The sequence below is a fragment of the Bubalus bubalis genome, chromosome 5, assembly GCF_019923935.1.
Source record: "Bubalus bubalis isolate 160015118507 breed Murrah chromosome 5, NDDB_SH_1, whole genome shotgun sequence".
Classification (NCBI taxonomy): Eukaryota; Metazoa; Chordata; class Mammalia; order Artiodactyla; family Bovidae; genus Bubalus; species Bubalus bubalis.
In genome coordinates this window covers 7,754,482-7,773,541 of record NC_059161.1, presented here as the reverse complement: position 1 = coordinate 7,773,541, position 19,060 = coordinate 7,754,482, and the positions used below count along the sequence as shown (strand labels likewise).

The following is a 19,060-nucleotide window of genomic DNA, read 5'->3' as shown; positions in this document are numbered from 1 at the left end:
GAAAAAAGATTAATGAACCTGAAGACCAAGCAATAGAAGCTATCCAAAAGCAAACCAGAGAGTAAAACTGAAAAAGAACAGAGTAACAGCAAGCTGTGGGATAACTCCAAATGGTTTAATACATGTGTACATGAGCCAAAATTAATATTTGAAGACATAATGGCAAAAATCCAAATTAAATTAAAACTATAAACCTATAGTTCCAAAATATCAAGTGAAAGAATTATGAATAAAATTATACCAAGTAATATAACAATTGCTTAAATAAAAAGAGACAATCTTTAAAGTAGCCAGAGGGAAAAAGGAACATTATATACTAGAGGAACAAAGACAAGAATTAAGGAGACTCTTTGTTACAAGCCAGAAAAAGTGGAGCAACATTTTCTAAACACTGAAAGAAAAATAAACAACTGTCAACTTAAACATCCACACCCAGCAAAGTACCTTTCCAAAACAAAGGCAAAACGGATTTTTTTGAGACCCACAAAAAGTGAAAGAATTTGTCACCACCAGATCAGCACTATAAGACGTTTCAAAGGCATCCTCAGGCAGAGAGAAAATAATACCATATGTAAAGCTGCTGCTGCTGCTAAGTCGCTTCAGTCGTGTCCGACTCTGTGTGACCCATAGACGGCAGCCCACCAGGCTCCGCCGTCCCTGGGATTCTCCAGGCAAGAACACTGGTGTGGGTTGCCATTTCCTTCTCCAGTGCGTGAAAGTGAAAGTGAAGTCGCTCAGTCATGTTTGACTCTTCTCGAGCCCATGGAGTGCAGCCTACCAGGCTCCTCCATCCATGGGATTTTCCAGGCAAGAGTACTGGAGTGGGGTGCTATTGCCTTCTCCTGTGTAAAGCTAGATCTACACAAAGGCACAAAGAACACCAGAAATGGTAAATATGTAGGTAAACATAAAAGACCTTTTTCTTATGTTTTAAATGTCTTTAAAATGTAATTGACTTTTTAAAACAAAATATAATAACAATGTTATTATGGGATTCATAACACAGAAGTATAATACATGACAATAATAACACACACTGAAAGAAGGTAAATAAAATTATATTATTATACAGCTCTCAGCCTATATATGAAATGAAAAATATTACTGCTGGTACAGTGTAAGTTGAAGATGTAAACCATAAAGCCTAAATCAGACACTAAAACAACACAATAACAACATCAGCAACAACAAAAAAAGAGATATAGATAATTAAGCCATAAAGGAGATAGAATGAAATAACAAAATATTCGATTATTCCAAAAGAAGACAAAAGAAATGAGGAAAGGGGAACACAGAATAAATAGGAAACAAACAGCAATATAATAGACTTAAATAGAGCCAAGTAGGTGGTCACGTATTTATTATCTGGTTTGACAAATGACTTCAAGGCAGAAGTGACTTTAGGGCTATGCTTATCCTTTTGGGTTCCAGTCTGTTCTCTAGATCTGAACTCAGTAATTCCTCAAAATCTTATTACCTCTTAAGTGCTTAAGGTATATTTTCATGTTTCCTCCAGCTTTATTCACAAGTACCTTTAGTGAAACAGTTAATCCAGTTACCCTAACTCACCTTTAGTGGTCACAATCACTCTTCTAATTTACAACCTAACAATACTTTTAAATATCCCATGAAATATAAATATAAATATGAATATGTAGCAGACATTTAAAATTTCAGGATTTCTAAATTCAAAAGATATTTAAGCCTACAATAGAAATTAGTCTTACTTGCAACATACCCATAGCAGAACTGCAAGGTTTTCAAGCATCCTAAAGGAACTTTTAAAAAGTGTTTGATAAGTTTTCAAGACAAGACATGTTTAAAAGTTAGACAATATTATTTATAAAATTAATCATGACATTAATAATGAGATGATCCTAGAACTGGATGTAATAGTTACAGACTTCAAAAACTGAATGATTAAAAGAGACAAAGAAGATCACTATATAATGATAAAGGAATCAGTCCATCAAAAAGCTATAACAGTTGTAAATATGCACCCCCAAATCAGAGCACCTAAATATATAAAGCAAAAACTAACAGAGCTAAAAGGAGAAATAATAGCAATATGATAAAAGCTGTGGACTTTACTACCCTACTCTCAACAATGGATACGTCATCCAGACAGGGAATCTGTAAGGAAATAGCAGATATGGACAACACTGTAGACTAAAGGAACCTAACAGACATGTAGAGACCATTCTATCTAACAACTGCAGAATACACAATCTTCTCAAGTGCACACAGAACATTTTCTAGGAAAGACTGTAGGTTAGGCCCCAAAACAAGTCTTAGCAAATAAAGAAGACTGAAATCATACCAAGTATCTTCTCTGACCACAATGGTATCTAAACAGAGATCAATAAGAGGAGGAAAACTAAATTAATAACTACGTGGAAATTAAACAACATTCTCTTGAGCAACCAATGGATCAAAGAAGGATTTAAAGATGACATTAAGAAGTTTCTTTAGACAAATGAAAATGGAAATACAGCATACTACAACTTAAGGGATATAAAAATCAGTTCTAAGACCACAGTTCATAGCAATAAATAGCTACATAAAGAAGCAAGAAAATTCCATATAAACAACCTAATTCTATGTCTTAAGGAGTAGCACAGAGCCCAAAGTCAGCAGAAAGGAGAAAATAATGAAGATTAAAGTAGAAATAAATGAAATAGAGAACAGAAAAATAATAGAAAAGATGAACCAAACTGGGAGTTGCTCTTTGAAAAGATAAAACAAAAAATAGACAAACCTTGAGTAAGACTAACTGAGTGAAAAAGAAAGAGGGAATTCTGGACACCTAGAATAAATGGAAAATATACTACCTACCAAGACTGAACCATGAAGAAACAGAAAATCTGAATACATCAATTACTAGGCAGGTGATTGAATCAGTAATCACAATTTTCCCATGGAGAAAACCCAGAACCAGATAGTTTCACTGGTGAATATTACTAAACATTTAAAGAAGAATTAACACTAATCCTTCTCAAACTCTTGCAAAAAAATGAAAGGGAAAGACTATTTCCAAACCCATTTTATGAGGTCAGCATTGATGAGGCCACTACTAGAAAGTAAACTACAGGGCAATATCCCTGATGAATGCAGATGCAAAAGTTCCCAACGACATATGAGCAAACCAAAGCCAGCAGCACATTAAAAGAATCATTCACCGTGATCTAGTGGAATTTACCGTGGGATCCAGGGACGGTCTAACATATGCAAATCAATCAATGTGCTGCTGCTGCTGCTAAGTTGGTTCAGTTGTGTCCGACTCTGTGCAACCCCATAGATGGTAGCCCACCAGGCTCCCCTGTCCCTGGGATTCTCCAGGCAAGAACACTGGAGTGGGTTGCCATTTCCTTCTCCAATGCATGAAAGTGAAAAGTGAAAGTGAAGTCACTCAGTCATCACATTCATAGAATGAAAGAAAATAACCATATGATCATCTCAGTACACACAGGAAAAAGCATTGGACAAAATCAAAAATCAATTCACGATAAACACTCAACAAATTTGGCAAAGAAGGAACATATCTCAACATAACCAAGGTCATATATGACAAACCTGTGAATATCACATGCAACCACGAAAGTTTTTCCTTTAAGATTAGGAAAAAGACAAGGTGGCCACTCTCACCAGGCTTCCCAAGTGGTGAGGCTAGTGGTAAAGGACCTGCCTGTCAGTGCAGGAAACATAAGAGACCTGAGTTCGATACCTGGGTTGGGAAAATCCCCTGGAGGAGGGCATGGCTATCCACTCCAGTATTCCTGTCTGGAGAATCCCAGAGACAGAGGAGCCTGGTGGGCTGCAGTCCATAGGGCTGTGAAGGGTCAGACACAAGTGAAGCAACTTAGCAGACACACAACCACTTTTACCACTCTTATGCAACATAGAACTGAAAGTCCTAGTTAGAGCAATCAGGGTAAAAAACAGAAATTTAAGGCATCAGAATTGGAATGGAAGAAGTAAAACTGTGTCTATTTACAGATTATGTAATTTTATTTAGAGAAAATCCTAAAGACTCAATCAAAAAACTGCTAGAGCTAATCAAGGCATTTGGTAAACCTGCAGGATACAAAATTAACATACAAAAATCAGTAGTGTTTCTATACACTAAAAAAAAATACTCTGAAAAAGATATTTTAAAAAATGGATCCCACTTACATAGCATCAGAAAGTAATTTAATCAATGAGTTGAAAGAGCTCTACCCTGAAAACTATGAGACACTGATGAAGGAAGTCAAAGACTATACAGATAAATAAAAAGGCATCCCATATTCATGGGATGAAAGAATGAATATTGTTAAAATATCAATACTACCAAAAACCATCTATAGATTCAATGTAATCCTTATCAAGAATCCAAAGGCATTTTTTTTTTTTTTTACAGAAATAGAAAAAACACTCCTAAAATTTCTATGGAACTACAAAAGACCCTGAATACAGAAAGAAATCCTGAAAAAGAATAAAACAGGAGGCATCACACTTCTTGATTTCAAGCCATACTGTAGAGATATAATAATTAAAACAGTATGGTACTGATATAAAAACAGACAAACATATTAATGGGACAGAACTGAGAGCCCAGAAATAAACCCAAGTATATATGAATACTTGAAAAGGGGACTATGAATATTCATTGATGAAAAGATAGTCTCTTCAGTATATGGTTTTGTGAAAACTGAATGATTCTGAATGAATGGTACTGAACCCCTATCTTACACTTCTCAGAAAAATCAATTCAAAATAAACTACATACTTAAATGTATGATCTGAAACTGTCAAACTCCTTGATGAAAGCACAGGGGAAAAGTTCCTTCACATCAGTCTTGGCAATGAATTTTTCAGGTGACCTGATACCAAAACAGGCAACAAAAGCAAAAATCAACAAGCGGGACTATATCAAATTAAAATAGCTTCTGTGGAACAACAAAATGAAAAGACAACCTGTAAAACATGAGAAAATATTTGCAAGCCACTTATCTGATAATGGGTTAATATCCAAAACATATAAAGAACTCATATGATTCAACAGCAAACTCCCCCCCCCCCCCAAACAATCCAGTTTAAAAATAGGCAGGGGACCAGAACAGACCATTTTTCAAAGCAGACACACAGACGGCCAAAAAGTACATGAAAAGGTGCTCAACAACACTACTCATCAAGGGAATGCAAATCAAAACTACGGTGATCTCACACCTCTCAACTTTTAAAATACATATTATAAAAAAGACAAGAGGTAACACTGGCGAGGATGAGGAGAAGAGGGAAACCTGATGCAGTGCTGGCGGGAATGGAAATTGGTGCCACTAATGGACAATGGCATGGAGTTTTCTCAAAAAATTAGAACCAGAGCTATTAATACCACGTGAAAAAGTGAAAGTTTAGTCACTCAGTCGTGTTCGACTCTGCAACCCCATGGACTGTAGCCTGTCAGGCTCCTCTGTCCATGGAATTCTCCAGGCTAGAATACTGGACTGGGTAGCCATCCTCTTCTCGAGGGGATCTTCCTGACCCAGGGGTCAAACCCAGGTCTCCTGCACTGCAGGCAGATTCCTTACCACCTGAGACACCATATATGATCTACCAATTTTATTTCTGAAGTCAGTATCTTGAAGATATCATGCAGCATTATTCACAATAGACAAGACATGGAAGCAATCTAAGTGTTCATCAACAGATAAATGGATAAAGAAAATGTGATATACACACACCACTTTAAAAATGAAGAAAATCCTAAAACAGATTCACCGATTTGGGTGGAGGGTGTGTGGGGTGAACTAGGTGAGGGGGATTAAGAGATACAAACATCCATTATAAAATAAATAAGCCACAGGGATGTAATATAGAGCACAAGGAATATGGGTAATAGTATTATAATAACTTTTCATGGGGACAGATGGTTATTAGATATTATGACCATTTCATAATGTATGTAGTAGTGAAAGAGTTAGTTGCTCATTATGCAAATGTCAAATCACCTGAAACTAACAATATTTTTATGTTAACTATATTTCAATTTTTTAAAAAGGGAAAAAATGAAGAAAATTTGCCATTTGCCAAAACATGAACAGACCTTGAGAGCATTATGGTAAGTGAAATTAAGTCAGAAAACAAACACTATAATCTCACTTTTATGTGGAACCTAAAAACATAAAATTTGTAGAAACGAGAGAGTAGGATTGTGGCTGGCAGGGGCTGAGAGTTGGGGAAATGGGGTGATGTTGGGCAAAGGGTAAAAGTTTCAGTTATAAAATGAGTAGCTTCCAGGAATCTAGTGTATAGCATGGTGACTATAGTTAATACTGCATCACATATTTGATAATTGCTATGGGAGTACAGCTTTAACGTTTTCACCATGAAGCACTGGTGGTTAATCTCTCAGTCTGACTCTTTGTGACCCTATGGACTGTAGCCCGCTAGGCTCCTCTGTCCATGAGACTTCCCAGGCAAGAATACTGGAGTGGGTTGCCATGTGCTTCTCCAGGGGATCTTCCCGACTGAGAGATCAAACCCGGAACAACAACAAAATGGTAAGTAAGCGAGGTAAAGGATGTACTAACCTTACTGTGGCAAGCATTTCATGGTATATGTGTATTAAGTCATCACAAAGTTACACAATGCTGTGTGGAAATTATGTGTAAATAAAGCTGGGGGGAAATCTCAGAAGCGGCTAAGAAGTATAGTCAGGTATAACAGTAAGGAAGATTCAAGGCGGCTACAAAGTCCATGAGACTACAAAGACTTGTCAGGACCACGGACAGCTCCATGCCAACCCAGTTTCCTCTGTCTTTAATCCCAAGAGGCCAAAATTTATACCAAGATGCAATATTCTTAAGATTATACCTGGTGGCCACTTAAAAGACACACAGAAAAGAAATACCTCAATTATTTATGATACAGAGTATAGGCATATGTTCTTCATGGCCAAAATAAAGTTGCTACCAGCAGAAACACATCATCATCACCATTATTCCTAACCTCACACCAAGGGACTGGCAAGGGGTCCCTAACTTAAAAAATCTATTAAGCCCAAGCAGGCTGAGGAGGGCATCCTCAAGAGGAACTGGACACCAGCCCAAGCAGGATGAGGAACATGTCCATGCTGGGGTGGGGCAGAAGATATGAAGTGGTCACTTAGTGTGGGGAGAAAGAATCCAGATGGGAAGCTTGATGAGGGCCATCAGGTCCTGCCTGAGCAGAATGAGGAGGTGTGGCCTAGCCTGGGGTACAGAGCCCCTGGGCAGGGTCAGGAAGATGTCCTGCTGAGGGCACTGAGAGGAAAATAGAATGGGTTATCAGAGACTTAGTAGGGTGAGAGCACCCATTCATAGGATGGGTCAGTAGGGGCTGTCAGATCCCAAACAGGGTAAGGAGGCTGTTTCCACTGACGAGTGATGTACTGTGGGGGTGCCACAGCCAAGCCTTGGCATGCTGAGAGATCACCCATGCACTGGTGGGGGTGAGGGTGCAGATTGCTAGGGGTGACCGAGGTTGAGCACAGTAAGAGCTTCTCTGCAGGAGGAGCAGACACAGGAATTTGGAGCCTGAGTTTGGGGAGGAGGGTGTGAATATGGAGAACGTGATGGCTGCAATGGATACTGGTTACACACAAAGGGATTGATCAAATTAGTGCATCAAGGACGGTAGAAGGCGTCTGAGTGTCAAAGAAGGTAGTTACAAATTAGAATGACCCCTGCTGTGTTGAACTGGAATTGATTCTCTCAGTGTGAATGCACGACTTTTAATATATAGACATAGAAATATATATAAATGTAAATATGTACATATACATATATATTATAGAATAACAGAATATTTTATTTCTTATATCTATGAAAGAGCCATGAAAGATATGTAAGACAGTTTATATTGTATGAGTCAGTTTCATTGAATTAGACAAGCCAAGTTAGATCATGATGGTGTGATGACTGACCTTGAGCCAGACATCCTGGAATGTGAAGTCAAGTGGGCCTTAGGAAGCATCACTACAAACAAAGCTAGTGGAGGTGATGGAATTCCAGTTGAGCTCTTCCAAATCCTGAAAGATGATGCTGTGAAAGTGCTGCACTCAATATGTCAGCAAATTTGGAAAACTCAGCAGTGGCCACAGGACTGGACAAGGTCAGTTTTCATTCCAATCCCAAAGAAAGGCAATGCCAAAGAAGGCTCAAACTACCGCACAATTGCATTCATCTCACACGCTAGTCAAGTAATGCTCAAAATTCTCCAAGCTAGGCTTCAGCAATATGTGAACCATGAACTTCCAGATGTTCAAGCTGTTTTTAGAAAAGGCAGAGGAACCAGAGATCAAATTGCCAACATCCACTGGATCATGGAAAAAGCAAGAGAGTTCCAGAAAAACATCTATTTCTGCTTTATTGACTATGCCAAAGCCTTTGACTGTGTGGATCACAACAAACTGTGGAAAATTCTGAGAGAGATGGGAATACCTGACCACCTGACCTGCCTCTTGAGAAACCTATATGCAGGCCAGGAAGCAACAGTTAGAATTGGACATGGAACAACAGACTGGTTCCAAATAGGAAAAGGAGTACGTCAAGGCTGTATATTGTCACCCTGCTTATTTAACTTATATGCAGAGTATATCATGAGAAACACTGGGCTGGAAGCACCACAAGCTGGAGTCAAGATTGCTGGGAGAAATATCAATAACCTCAGATATGCAGATGACACCACCCTTATGGCAGAAAGTGAAGAAGAACTAAAGAGCCTCTTGATGAAAGTGAACAAGGAGAGTGAAAAGGTTGGCTTAAAGCTCAACATTTAGAAAACTAAGATCATGGCATCTGGTCCCATCACTTCATGGCAAATAGATTGAGAAACAGTGGAAACAGTGGCTGACTTTATTTTTTTTTGGGGGGGGGCTCCAAAATCACTGCAGATGGTGATTGCAGCCATGAAATTAAAAGATGCTTACTCCTTGGAAGGAAAGTTATGACCAACCTAGACAGCATATTAAAAAGTAGAGACATTATTTTGTCAACAAAGATCCATCTAGTCAAGGCTATGGTTTTTCCAGTAGTCATGTATGGATGTGACAGTTGGACTATAAAGAAAGCTGAGCACCGAAGAATTGATGCTTTTGAACTGTGGTGTTGGAGAAGACTCTTGAGAGTCCCTTGGACTGCAAGGAGATCCAACCAGTCCATCCTAAGGGAGATCAGTCCTGGATGTTCATTGGAAGGACTGATGTTGAAGCTGAAACTCCAATACTTTGGCCACCTGATGCGAAGAGCTGACTCATCTGAAAAGACCCTGATGCTGGGAAAGATTGAGGGGAGGAGGAGAAGGGGACGACAGAGGATGAGATGATTGGATGGCATGACCGACTCAATGGACATGAGTTTGGGTAAACTCTGGGAGTTGGTGATGGACAGGGAGGTTGGGCATGCTGCGGTTCATGGGGTCGCAAAGAGTTGGACACCGCTGAGCAACTGAACTGAACTGATTTGGTATGAGTGTAAAATTAAAGCTTCAAAATTTACTTTTTCTTTCATATTTTATAACAAGTCCTACCTGTAATTGCAATGCAGGAGACCTGGGTTCGATTTCTGGGTCGGGAAGATCCCCTGGAGAAGGAAATGGCAACCCACTCCAGTATTCTTGCCTGGAGAATCCCGTGGACGGAAGAGCCTGGTGGGCTACAGTCCACGGGGTTGCAAAGAGTCAGACACGACTGAGCGACTTCACTTTCACTTTTTCTTTTCACTTTCCTACTTGTAAATTCCCTTCATGGCCCACTGCCTCATTGTGGCAAAGGGGCTTGTATAACTCAATGAAGCTATGAGCTATGCCAGGTAGGGCCACCAAAGATGGATGGGTCACAGTGGAGAGTTCTGACAAAAATGTAATCCACAAGAGGAGGGAACGAAAACCACCCCAGTATACTTGCCATGAGAATCTCATAGACTGAATAAAAAGACAAAAAGATACGACACGGAAAGAAGGGCTACTGGAAGGACTGATGCTGAAGCTGAAGCTCCAGTATACTGGTCACCTGATGTGAACAGCTGACTCATTGGAAAGTCCCTGATGTTGGGAAAGATTGAGGGCAGATGAGGCCATGAGAGGATGAGATGGCTGGATGCCATGACTGATGCAATGGACATGAGCTTGGGAAAGTTCCAGGAGATGGTGAGGGACAGGGAGGCCTGGTGTGCTGCCAGGGCATGGGGTCACAAAGACTTGGGAGATGGCTGGGCAATTAACAATGTTTCTATATTAGTGAGACTATCCGTATCAAAAGGCAGAACATTTAAAAAAAATTATCCAGGTAGAAAGTTAAGAGGAACCAAATGAATTGTGAATATAGTGAACTCTGGGCTGCTGCCAAAAGAAAACCAAATTAAACTATTCTTATGCAAAAAAAAGGTAAAAGCTGAAAATAGTAGTGGCTGATATAGTAGTAACGTAGTGATGATGATGATGATATTGGCATAGCTAGTATTTACTGAGGGCTTACTGAGTCCCAGGTAATGTGTAACTACTTTACACAAATTAAAATCTTAAAGACATTCATCACTAAGGCATTAGAACAATGATGATTTCAGTTTAAATGTATAAACACCTTGAACTTCAAATTTCCTGTTTTAAATTTTAAAATGGTAATAACAATTCTCTTGTGCCACAAAACAGACTATTTGAAGATTAGTTCTGATTCAAAATTGAATGTTATGAATAATTTAGTGACAAATGAAATAGCAAAATAAGATTTATGTGTTCATTAAAATATGAATATAGAAGGATATTTCTGAGAGTCTTAATGGAACTTCATAATGAATTCCCAAGCTATCAAGAGTTATTTCACATGATGTTATTACTGTTGTTTTTGTACATATCCTCACAGAGCATTCAAAGTAGTTCCCAGGAAATGAAATGTTACTAGAAATAGCAATGCCTTTTATTTTACTTCATCACAATGTGTCCTATTATGGAACAAAAAAATTTTTAATGCTATTTTCATTCTCTACCTATGTAACTTTACAGTCTGAATTTCAGGATTGTCCAGGTGGGACTACACTATAAAGACGGCCTTGAAGACAGTTATGAGGTTCTTGGCATATTTTACAAAACTTATGTTCCTAAGAGACCACTGAAACCCAGAAAATGCTAAATTTGTCAATTTCTGAAAATTTAGTTATAGTATCTTCAGTGCCACAATAAACTTTAAGTAAACTGAATCCAAAGAAAATCTAATCTATAATATTCTAGGTTTTATACATAGTAAATACTTTTGGCAAAACAGTTTTTCTTACGGCCATAAGGTCTTTAATTCCCTTTAAAATGTTTCTCATCTCTTTCTGTTCTCAAAATATGTCAAGCTTCTAATGAGTCAAGGAGATAAATAATTTTAATATTTTATAATATACCTGAAATACAAAGTTTTAAAAGAAATCAGTCAGTGGAACTTAATACTTACTCCAGTATGCATAACTATTTCCTACCTATTCTGGTAGTATTCTGGCCTACCTCAAAATAATTTATAAAAATCGAATTCTCTTTACAAGTATTTAAAACTTTTTGTGTCAATGATTTTGAACTAATGGATTCAGAATTGAGAATCACGATTTTCAGAATTTAGTTCATCGCCAATTAAGCATGTCAGAAAGACATCAACTGTGTGAAGCACGGAACTCAAGGCTCCTGAAGCGATGCACAGAAAAATGTGCCTGATTCTGAGGTATTATCAAAGCGTCTGAAACAGGATGCCACCAATGTTATGTTCAATCACTAAAGTTTTAGTGAATTTCATTTTCAAGGAATTTAAATAAACATTATGTTGGACACGAGCTGGCTGTCTCCCTAGCATCCATCCAGCACTTCCTTCCAGGAGTGAAGGCTCTCTCTCTCTTTCACTTCTTGGTTTGGGAAGTGACCCATTGCTCAGCTCTAGGGTTAAAACTAATCCGTGCAGCCCGTCACTGTAGCCATAGTGACTGGTTCTGAATGGGCATGTATCCTAGGGAGACACATGAAGAGAGCTGCTATAGAAAACTGATGATGAAGTTGACATATGGAACACAGATTGGGTAGGGAAGTAGAAAGAAACTAGGCCCTTCGTGATCCTAGTGAAACTAAGTCACTGGATGAAGCCATGCCCGAAGACACACCCGCCATCTGAATGTTCCCTTACTGCTCAAGCCATTTTGAGTTTGTTGCATTCTCTTGCAACTGACAGAATCTTAACTGATGCAAACATTTACTCAGTGTAATCACTGGCTCCTCATGGGTCATTTCAGTTAATGAAATCAAAGTGTGGGATTTTCTGAAAAGGCATCTTCTCTTCATATTTTTACTATCACATCACTGATATTTTGTTATAATTCTACTCCTCCGAATTATTTTTTGAATGCCCAAAGAACATACATTGGTAAATATTTGAAAAGGAAACCAAAGACAATAAAAGATAAAGAGATCTGATGAAATACAACAAAAAAAATTATGTATCCTTTGAACTGACCCTAAAGTAAACACCTTATGTATTTTATTATTAACATTTTCTATATAAGTGGTCTTTAAATTTTAATGTAGTTAATGACCACGTGGGGAATTTGTTTAAAATAAAAATTACTATGCTGCTTCCCAGTGATTCTGGTTTGGTGGACCTGGTGTTGAGCCCCCAACTTGATGTGAATGACTGTTAGAGCTCACTCTGAGAAATTTTGCTTTTAAACTACAGGACTTATTGAGAAGAGGGTTAGGTATTTGATTTGCTTTATAATAAATATTTTAGATTTTAATTTTGCATTTTAAACATTCATTTTTTTGGAGTGGCATTTATAATATGTATATAAAAATATGAAACAAACCCAAAGGTTAAAAAGTCTAAGTTCTTATTAAGAGAAGATGAAAACAATTAGGGTGAAGGGAAGAAGAAATGCTTTATATGAGGGATAAACTTTTTCTTGCTTTAAGAGTATAAGACAGCTGTTTACTGTACAGACTACATTTATATATCCACTTTGAAAATAATTAGTGGCTATATACATGATCTGATCATCAGATTTTAAATACGCAATACTGCATACTTGGAAAGAGAGGAAAATGTAAAGGAGAAAAGTTTCATTTTACACATATTCTTCCAAAATGAACTCATGAACGTATAAACTTGAAGTCAGCTACCAGAACTCCTGGTAGTAAACCACAGCGAATACTGTCAACTGTCCACTCAACAGTCACTCTCCATCTTTTTATTTCTCACTTGGAGAGCTCGCCTCTCACTGTGAAGACTAAAATGCCAGGCACTTGCATTTCTAGTCTCTCTTGCTGAGGCTAACACAATTTAGTAAACTGTTCAACTGCTCTGAGTTGTGACATTTTAGGATCAATAACGAAATAACATTTTATAATTCATTCTAGGATACAGGATTGTAAAAGATGCAGAAGTAAATGATGAGAAATATCCAAGAAATGGAGCAGTTCCAAAGGAACAAAGTTTGAAAAGAAATGGTACAGAGTAAAACAATGAGAGAATCCTCCTTTTCATGAAATCATTTTGGTTATGATATATTCTCAGCAGGATACCAGTGTTAATCATTAAAAAGCATTTTTAGTTTTCATTTCTGGATCTATTTTACATTTTTTTTCCTAAAAATTACAATCTTGACATTTAGGGATTCTTAGAATTATTACTTCTAATAAAAACAAATTTCATGGGAGTAAAGACATTAAAAATTTAAAGTAGGTCTATCAACACTCATAGACAAATCCAACCATCTTCTAGGTAAAATTTAGTCTTATATAATGATAAGGTTCCAAAGAAGCAGAGGAACCAGAGATCAAATTGCCAACATTCACTGAATCATGGAGAAAGTAAGCAAGTTCCAGAAAAACATCTACTTCTGCTTCATTGACTACTCCAAAGACTTTGACTGGATCACAACCAACTGTGGAATATTCTTCAAGAAATGGGAGTACCAGACCACTTTACCTTTTTCCAGAGAAACCTGTATGTGGGTCAAGAAGCAATAGTTAGAACTGGACATGGAAGAACTAACTGATTCAAAATTGGGAAAGGAATATGAAAAGGCTATATATTGTCATCCTGCTTATTTAACTTCTGTGCAGAGTACATCATGCAAAATGCCAGGCTGGATGAATTACAAGCTGGAATCACGATTGTCAAGAATAACATCAACAACCTCAGATATGCAGATGATACCACTCTGATGATAGAAAATGAAGAACTTAAGAGCCTCTTGATGAAAGTGAAAAAGGAGACTGAAAAAGCTGGCTTGAAATTCAACATTCAAAAAACTAAGATCATAGCATCCGGTCCCATCACTTCACGGCAAATAGAAGGGGAAAAAGTGCAAGCAGTGAAAGATTTTATGTTGGGGGGCTCTAAAATCACTATGAATGGTTACTGTAGCCATGAAATTAAAAGATGCTTTCTCCTTGGAAGGAGAGCTATAACAAGCCTGCTGCTGCTGCTGCTAAGTCACCTCAGTCGTGTCCGACTCTGTGTGACCCCATAGACGGCAGCCCACCAGGCTCCCCCGTCCCTGGGATTCTCCAGGCAAAAGAACACTGGAGTGGGTTGCCATTTCCTTCTCCAATGCATGAAAGTGAAAAGTGAAAGTGAAGTCGCTCAGTTGTGTCCGACCCTCAGTGACCCCATGGACTGCAGCCTACCAGGCTCCTCCATCCATGGGATTTTCCAGGCAAGAGTACTGGAGTGGGGTGTCATTGCCTTCTCTGATAACAAGCCTAGATAGCATATTAAAAACTAGAGACATCACTTTGCTGACAAAGGTCCAAATAGTCAAAAATATGGTTTCTCCAGTAGTCATGTACAGATGTGAGAGTTGGACCATAAAGAAGGCTGAGCACTGAAGAATTGATGCTTTCAAATTGTGGTGCTGGAGAAGACTCTTGAGAGTTCCGTGGACTACAAGGCCAACACACCAGTCAATGCTAAAGGAAATCAACCCTGAATATTCATGGGAAGGACTGATGCTAAAGCTGAAGCTCCAATACTTTGGCCACCTGACGCGAAGAGCCGACTCACTGGAAAAGACCCTGATGCTGGGAGAGATTAAAGGCAAAAGGAAAAGAGGGCGGCAGATGATGAGATGGTTAGATAGTATCACTGACTCAATGGACATGAATTTGAGCAAACTCCGGGAGTCAGTGAAGGACAGAGGAGCCTGGTATGTTGCAGTCCACGGGGACACAAAGAGTCGGAGAGAACTTAGTGACTGAACAACAAGAACAAATTGATAAAGTAGAGAGTAACTAAATACACAGACTGTGGAGCGATGGACTGAAATTCCTACTCTGCAATTTACTGTGCAACCCTAGGAAGTTCAGTTAATCTATTATGCCTGTTTGCTGTAAATTGGGGCTAATAGTACCTATTATCTATCTTCAAGGGTAATTGGGAGGATTAAATGACAGCAAGTACTTAAAACTGTACCTAGCACATGGACATACCACTCAAGTTGAAAGTAAATGAATGTTATTTGTTTTAACTTCTTTTACTAATGTAACTATTTTCAGAGATTATAAATTAAAATTATTTTAACTAGAATTAAACCCTAGTTATAACTGACAGTGTCCTTGTAAAGCATGGACTACTTAGATAAAATTTTTAGAACCTGAAAATTTAAACTCTGAGATCTCCTTTTCTAACATTAACACTAAGCCTTTGCTGTGACCTGTGTCAGTCAGGGCTCAGTAAAGGAAAAATAAATGACTTCAGGTATTTTAAGAAAGAGATTTAATTCAGTTAAGTTAGGTGCTTACAGAACAGTAGGGAGAGCTGGAGGAGCAGAGTCCAGGCCGGTCCTGCAGGAATGACTCCTTAGAACACAGAAAAACTGACTCACCAAAGGATCTACTACATTTACCAAAAAGGTGGGGGATACAGTATGAGTTGAAAAACGTAACTATTTGAGCTTCATTAAGGGATCAGGAAGTCATCACTGCCATTACAATTACTCCTTAGCATCCACGAAGCTGAAAACTAGCTATTAGAATGTTGCTAGAGGGGAAAAAAAAACATCTTCCCTTGAACTTGCCTGCCCGCAGCAGCAGGAAGATGGCTTCTGTCTCACTTCCACCTTGCAAATCGTGCATGAATGCATCTAATTGGGAGAACCTGATTAGCATTCAGAACTCTAGGGAATCTGAGAGGCACATCCTCTGAAGCACAGGAAAGTAGAAAAGGTTGGGATACTTGCAGATTGACTCTGGGGTAGTCAAAGTCCCTGAAGTACCTTTTTCTCATTGGTAAAATGGGGATAAATAATGATACTCATAGTGGGCTTATGATGAGGATTTAAGAAAGCAATAAAAATGATTCTTTTGCAATTTTGAAGCCTTATGTTTCCAGCATCTAGCATTGCAGCTGAGAAGTCTGACGTCATTCTGATCATCATTTGTTTTTCTATGTTACCTGGGTCCTTTTAGGATCTTCCCTTGATGTTCTGAAATTTCACTATGATGCGTCTAAGTCTGGATGTTTTCATTGCTTGTACAGGCTCTTTATTTGGACACTCAAGTCCTTCAGTTCTGGCAAATTTTCTTGTATTTTAATACAGCTTCCTCTCCTCTGTTTTTTTTTTTTTTTTAAATGATCCACCTTTTAGTCATATGTTAAATCCTCTTACATATTGTCTCTCTTATTTTTTTTCTTTTTTTGGTATTTATGTCTATTTTTTCTATGCTTTTTTTTCTTCTCTATTTCTGGAAATTTCTTATTTCTATCTTCTGACCAATGGATCAACAAAATTTTTCTGTAAACAGCCAGACAGTAAATAAGTTTTTCTTCACAAGCCATATGACCTCAGTTACAACCAGCAATCCACTTCTGCAGTCCCAAAGCGGCCATGGGCAGCATGTAAACGACAGGGGTAGCTAAGAATTCTCATCACAAGGAAAAAATAAATTTTCCATTTCTTTAATTTTGTATATATACAAGATGATATGCACTACACTTACTGAGATAATCATTTTATGATGTATTTATGTGAGTCAACTCAAAACGCTGGACATCTTAAACTGATAAAGTACTGTATGTCAACTGTATCTCAGTAGAACTGGAAAAGAATTAAGTAAGGTTAAAGAATAAAAAGAATATGTGACTGAGACCTTATGTTGTGGCCTGTGCAGCCTAAACAAAGTTAACTTTCTGGTGCTTTACAGAAAAAGTTTGCCCACCTTCGCTTTAGACACCTGAAATGTCAGTGGAAGCAGCGTATCAATCTTGAGCAGAAGCTTTAAGAGGTGAGGATTAGTTTGCTACGTCCTCTGACAACCAGCAAAGTTTCAGAAAGAACCTCCCCTCTCAGTTTGGACCCCAGAATGAAGACAACGTGGAATAGCGCCAAAACGGACCCAAAATGGACATGCAGCACAAGTGAGAAAGAAACCTCTGCAGGGTATAAGGCACTGAAGGTTTCAGGGTTTGTTATCTCAAAATAAACTTGCCTAAGACCGCCTTGCAAGTTTTGCTAAAGTAATAAATTACTCTATGTGCCTGCACTTCTTTAAATAATATTTATAATTCAGACTTCTTAATAATTACTCAACATATATTTCTAAAAAGTTGGAGCTTAAAAACATTCAAGGCTTGAATTGTATCTGGTTCCTAAAAGAATTATTTTCCTAGTTACTTGCATGGTTGGACTAAGTACTCTTTGTATTGTTGGATCAAAGCACTTCTACTTTCCTCTTCCTGATTGCAATGTTCCTGCTGATTCTGAAACTTGAAAAACACAATGTAATAAATTTTTAAACAGCATTAGCTAAACTTTGTCTAATGTTCTTAAATTTTTTAACATTTAAAAGTTCCTACTCTGTGCCAGATGATATTCTTTACATGGATAACTTTTTTTTTTAATCATCCCTGTTTACAAATGAAAAAACTGAGACACACAGAGGTTGCTTATTCATCTGAGAACAGACAGTTGGGAAGAAGTGGGGAACTAAGATGTGTTCTAGGGATCTCATAATCTCTATGTTCTTAATCCCTACGCTGTATCAACCCGCTTAAATGCAAATATAAACTTGATCTTGAAAAATCTAACAATTTCAGCATTAAAACTGTAAGTTTCCACTATCCAGTAATTCTTTTTCTATAATTTAATTTTTAATTGAAGGATAATTAAACTTTACAGAGTTTTGTTGTTTTCTCCCAAATATCAACATGATATCCAATAATTCTTAAACCTTTTATAAGAAACCACACATGAGCTACTATAAAGAAATAGTTTTAGAACTTGAATATAGCTTAAGGAACAATGACAGCTTTCAATTCTAAGAAAAATATATCCCCTCCAATAATCTAATATAAAAAACGTACTTATAATACATGCTATTTTCCATCAACTAAACGGTATCAAATTCCTTTAAAAATGAACCAAATTAAAGTTTATTTTTTTTTAAATCAGTTTACTTTTTTACTGTAGCACGTGGATATATTGAGACATATAACTTTGAGAATACAAATTACATACTTTGATTATATAACATGAGATAATTAAAACTCTATGTGTGCCAGACTTAAGTCTTCAGTTCCAGTTAGTTCTACTAGCTTTTCTCTGCTACAAAAGAATATAATTAGTATGAATCATCAATTGCCCTAAAGTGACAGACTATAAAATGAACACTGTTAATAGGTAAGACACAGCCTATGTTAACAACTCTAGGTCTAAGATACAAAAATCATTATTTTTGTAAGACCAGAGGGTATCTTTAAACTATAAAACAATAAATAATAGCAGAATGATTAAAATAAATTAAGAATATGTATTTTATTTCAGAGTAAGGTGGTGCTAGTGGTAAAGAATTTGCCTGCCAATGCAGGAGATGCAAGAGACGTGGGTTTCAATCCCTGGGTTGGGAAGACCACCTGGAGTAGGAAATAGCAACCCAGTCCAGTATTCTTGACTGGAAAATCCCATGGTTAGAGGAGCCTGGTCACAAAGAGTCAGACACGACTGAGTGACTTAGCATCAGTATGAGCCTGTCCTAAACCTGAATGCAGTATTTCTTAAGTTCATATTTCACTGTAAGAATATAA

At 37.6% G+C, this 19,060-nt stretch overlaps 1 protein-coding gene across 4 annotated transcripts in view; it reads right to left on the bottom strand.

The window, feature by feature from the left end:
* SYT14 (synaptotagmin 14) overlaps positions 1–19,060 on the bottom strand; it is a 198,704-nt gene that overhangs the window by 37,142 nt on the left and 142,502 nt on the right. The gene's annotated exons all lie outside the window — the stretch shown is intronic.